The following is a 5409-nucleotide window of genomic DNA, read 5'->3' as shown; positions in this document are numbered from 1 at the left end:
GGTGAGGGAAGAGGAAAGGAACTCCAAAGTTATTGTCACAAAAGTGCTGCTTTTACAGCTTTCTTAAATATTGAAAAGTTGTGGTCTGATCAATCTGTAGGAGCATGTACACATACAATTACTGACCTACGTTTAAAACATCAAGCTTTGTTATAGATAGATGTTCCATTTCTGTAATGAGTTTGAGTGACATATTCCTTATCTTAGAAAACAAACACAAGAAAAGATTAATTAGCCAGTCGTGGATGTGGTGTGGTGTTCTGTCCTCACCTCTGTCCTCGCTAATGTCTCCTCTCCCTTTGCAAACTAGTTACCTGGGCAGGATAGGAGGTCCCACCTTGCAGATGCACCCTCCCTCTAGCAAGGCATTGGGAAAACTTGTGAAGGATGTCCCAGAAGGATGTATTGTAAGAACACAGCCACTTCTATTCAAGCCGGGGGTGGAGAGGAGGGAGGACATGCCTCAGAACAGGGGTGTCCTCGAATGGAAACCTGCACACCAGGGCAGATGTCTACTGACATGTAATCCTTTCCCCTAGTTCTCCTGCTGTCCCAGAGAATACACACTATCCCAACTTGCCATGCAGGAAACTGGCTTGGAAATGATTCTTGATGCTTGGGCTGCAGGTTTAGACGTCCAAGTGTCACAGTAATCCCTGAAGTGGCACAAACTTAGGGTGAGCTCAGATGCGGAGGAACCCCTCACAAGGAGGGAAGCAGGAAGTGCTCATTCCTGTCTTGTCACTGGGAATCATCACAAATAACTTTAAAAATGTGTAAGTGTCCTCTAAGCAAGACTCCCTGACCTTCACCATTTACCCCAGACAGCTCACCAATCCCTGAGACCTCAGTGTTCTCATGTGTCTCTTCAGCTCCTCCCAGCCCCCAGGGCCCCCAGAATGACTGATAGAAACCCATCTGGGTGATGCCCAGGTTCCTGACATCGATGTGGAACCAGGGAAGACCAGAACTGAAAGGAAGTGAGGCAAAGCTGGGTTCACCTTGGCTCATAGTCTGAGGCATCCATGCAGGAAGCCTGTGATGGAGATTTGAGCTGACACGAAAAATGTCAATTAGGGTAGAGTCGATGGCCCTTGCTCTGGGGGTAAGATAAGCAAGTGCTCTGAGCTTGGTGGCAGGAATTGGGGGAGGGTAGAGGTGGGGATGGGGAGGAGTTGTATGTACTCTGTGAGCTCCTAATGATCCTTTCCCACTCACTCACCTACTACTCATGTGGAAGAACAGAGGCTGTTTGACTCATGTTTTATATGACTCAAGTCCCTAGCTTAATACTTTGTTTAGCAGATGCCCACGAAGTATTTGTTGAATGACTAGTAGAGTCCAAAATGGAAGCCCTCAGAAGGTGATTTTTAAGGAACAGAGAAGGGAGGATGTCAGAAGAAACATAAGGGCGAGACAGAGAGTGCTGGAAGGAAAAGTGGCCAGGGGTGGGGTCACAGAAGCCAAAGGAAAGGTGGGGGAGCAAGGGACCAAAGCGCCTGTGTGGCTTCCTTGGTGCTCCCTTCTGTCCTACTGGTGTCCCCTAATTCTCGCCCCATTCCACTGCGGGTTCCCCACTTGAAATTTCCTGAAGAAGTCAAATGTGGCCAATTACTGTCTTTCTTTCCTCTGAATACTATCTAGAGTTTTAGCTAATAATGGATTGCATTCAAATTTCATTCCTCAGAGAAACTAAAATCTGGTGACACCAAAGCCTCTTTGGAATAATAGGGCTGCAAATAGAACCCCATATGGAGGAGACCCTTGTTTTCACTTGCCTCATGGTGGTGGAGAACAGGCATATGTGAATCTGGGGCCGCCACTGGTGAGGGGGAACAGGCCTTCTGTTGGGGGCTTTCAGGCCGTCACAAGCAACTCTGAACAGAAACTCACCTGGCTCATATTCCTAGTGTGGCAAACAATTTCCTATTTATGCTAATAAATGCCTGCTTTCTTTTGCGATAAGAAGTTGGAGTGTGGTAACTTTTTTTTTATTATTATTAAAGATTTAAGTATTTATGCATACAGAACTGAGGTACAGGCCAAAGGTGTGAGGCAGTGAGAAGATTCACCAGAGACAGAGTGGGGGGGCAGAACTGGCCAACTGACAAAGAACATTGCTGAGGGGAGCAGCGGGCGGGTCAGGAGAGGTCTGCCGTGCTGTCTGGATCACCTCCGGGGTAGGGCTTGAACTCATGCTGAAGTGGTTTTAGCTTCTTAGTTCTGTGCTTTAACCGGCTGCACTACTAGGGAGGGCTCGTGGTAACCATTTTTAAGGATACTTGTGATGGGCTTGGTCTGAAAAATGTACAGTAATCCTCATCTTGTGATCCTAAACTTCATCATATCTGCAAAGACTCACTTCCCAGTAAGGTCACATTTACAAAATCCAGAGATTAGACCTTGCTGATTTGGCTGTTACTCTGTCCACTACGATGTTGACAGTGGATGAAAAGATAATGCCGACAATCTTTCTATGTTTTTCTTTTGTTTCACCAGAATCCCAGATAAAATGTATTTGCTTTATTGCTATCTAGGAAAATGAAATCTGTTATTAGTTTTTGGAGACTTTATTAATAACTGATGATATAAAGATGCATACAGGTGACATCATTCTTCACGAGGGTCACTGAGACAGAAGGTAGAAGAGAAGGGGGCTGGAAGAGCCTTTCAGGATGGGACCTAAGGGGCTGTGATGTGTTGCACCAGCCACGTTATTTCAAACTAGCACCTGGGTTTTAACATACACTTTTGAGGCTCTTGAAATTGAGGACAAGGGAGGGTTGAGTCTGGCTTTGACCTGATCAGGAAGGGCAGGACTGCAATGAGGGTTGAGGGTAATGGATAGCCTTGGGAATCAGGGATTCAGTGCAGCAAAGTGGCCTCTGGGGTCTGGAAGACTGATCCTGTCCTTATTCTAACTCTCAGTAGGATCTGATAAGCTTCTAGAGCTGTGGCTGGCCTCCCCTGAACAAGGTCCCTCCTTGATAGGCCTTTAACCTTCTACTAAAGTATCTTTAAAAAGACAAATAAATTGTGCTCTGATGCTTAGCTAAGCAGTGCTACTTGGGATTGTCCCAGGCAGGAAGAGAGAATGTTACAGGACAGGGAGAGAGGCACCACTGAACCCCCAAACCTGCCTGCTCCAAATCGGTTCTGCCATCCGCCACGTCAAGACAAAACATATAAAACTTTAATGAAAAGAGACTTTAATACAGTAAATATACAATACGGAACACAAAGAATATAACTTCTAAATCAGACACCTTAAGTGACCCATCCCCTCATGGGCAAAAGTCAACCCAAAAGGGATTGGCCCAAAGCAAGGCCTGAAAGCCCGCCACAAGCCCGAAACACCTCTGGCTGGTACCCATAGAAAAGGGTCAGAAATGGCCAGACAAATCTGGAAAAAGAGCAAAATCAAAATCAATACAAACACTGCCATAGTCACCTCCCTACAGGTCTCTCACCCACATATGCCTTAACCAATCCGAGGTCAAGAAACAAGCACGGTTTCTTCATCACATGCTTGCTGCTCCATGTGGCTTCCTCAGGTCTCCTTGTTCTGCATCCAGCTTCCTTCTCTTCTCTTCAGTTTCTCTCCTTTTTCTCTGCTCAGCTCCACCCTCCTTCTGGGTGGGTCAGGGAACCTGGAAATTCCCCTTTTCCTGGGGACCACCCTGTTACAAGAAGACAGTCCATTCCTCTAATGTCAGTTAGGAAGCCTGAGCAGAATCCAGTACTCACAGAGGGTCACTCACATTGTCTCCAGGCTTAGCAGTCCCCGACATAAGATTTGAGAAAGAAGAAGGAAGATCCATTTAGGTTCTGAGTCTATTAAAATCCCTGCTCCGTTTGGGGGAGCCCTGTATATGAAGAATCTCGGCTTACTAGAAAATGGCAACATCTGATGAGATACAAAGAGTATCTTAACTAAGACTGCTATAATGAAACACCACTGACTGTGTAGCTTCAACAACAGACATTTCTCCCAGTTCTGGAGGCTAAAAGCCTAAAGTCAGATACTGGCTGAGCTGTTTTTTGGTAAGGGCTTTCTTTTGGTCTTCTGACTTCAGCCACTTTTAACCGTTTTCTCGCATGGAGAAAAGAAATTCTGGTATGTCCTCCTCTCCTAGAAGGGCATCAATTCCATCACAGGAATTCCACCACGCCCTCATCTAAATCTAATCATGTTCTGAAGGTCCCCACCTCCTAATGCCACTACATTAGAACTAGGACTTAGACATACAGGTGTGTGGGGAGGGAGAGAGAGACCAACATTCGGCCTAAAGCACTTGGGAATTTAAAGAATTCCTTAGAGAAGTACTGAGATAACAAAGCCATTTAACTCTCATTAATCCGGCATTTTCCAAATGTATTTCTTCAGAGTCCTGAGGCAGTGGTTGGACTTCCCTAGTTACTGCTTTGATGGACCTCAGGGCAGAAGGGAGAGCAGGATTCTAGAGGAAGAGATAGAAGGGAGGAGAAGACAGCAGGAAGAGGAGCCAGGTCAGGAAAAAGTCAGGTGTCTTTCTGTTTTGCCCTATTTTCGCCCATCAAGGCTGCACCAATGGGAAGTTGCTCCTGGAAGTATCTGGAACCCTGCTTGGCATGATTTATGAGATGAGGTTTGTTTTGAACACGGCTGACTTTATATAATGGTATTATTTCCTCAAGGGATTATTTAATGGAGGGAAGACTGCTCTCAGCAAAACAATGTTAGTGCAGAGCTCTCAGTTTAAAAGAGTGAGTAGGCAGGCCGGGACCCAGAGGATTAAGCTTTAAATGTTATGGTCCAAGAATCAAGGATTAAAAAATGAACACTTCATTAAAATGGAGATACTCCACTGTTTAAAGGTTTTAAAAAGGTGGGTGAGAAAGGGGGTCTGAGCAAGTTAGATTGACTGTGGAGGAGATGCAAACATTCAGAAATGGGGAAAGTGGTAAGGGAGCCAATTGCGGCCCCCTCCCTTTTTAATAACTAAGGAAATTAGGGCTTAGGGGATAAAGTAATAATAAACTCTGACCCATCAGTAAGTTGGTGACAGAGCGGGGGACTGGGTCCTGTTTGTATTGCTAGAGACTGATTTAATAGGAAGGAGAAACTCAGGATTCAAAACCAGATCTGGAAGGCAGGAAGGCAGGATTTCAAACATTGTCTGATATTCTGAGGCAGTGGAATTGTAACAGGGTGGTCCCTAGGAAATAGGGAAGTTCCAGGTTCCCTGCCCCACCCAGAAGGAGGGTGGAGCTGAGCAGAGAAGAAAGGGAGAAGAGAAGGAGAGAATGAAGCAGGATGGAGAGCCAGAAGACCTTAGGAAGCCACATGGAGCAGCAAGCATGTGATGAAGAAACCGTGCTTGTTTCCTGACACTGGACTGGTTAAGGCAGATGTGGGTGAGAGACCTG

At 45.8% G+C, this 5409-nt stretch overlaps 1 pseudogene; it reads left to right on the top strand.

Moving 5' to 3' along the window:
- LOC101625849 overlaps positions 1-5409 on the top strand; it is a 7558-nt pseudogene that overhangs the window by 1504 nt on the left and 645 nt on the right.

The sequence above is a fragment of the Condylura cristata genome, unplaced genomic scaffold, assembly GCF_000260355.1.
Source record: "Condylura cristata isolate star-nosed mole 26May11 unplaced genomic scaffold, ConCri1.0 scaffold00010, whole genome shotgun sequence".
In the NCBI taxonomy this organism is placed as follows: Eukaryota; Metazoa; Chordata; class Mammalia; order Eulipotyphla; family Talpidae; genus Condylura; species Condylura cristata.
The sequence above is the reverse complement of the archived record's forward strand: the minus strand, read 5'-3'. Positions and strand labels throughout refer to the sequence as shown.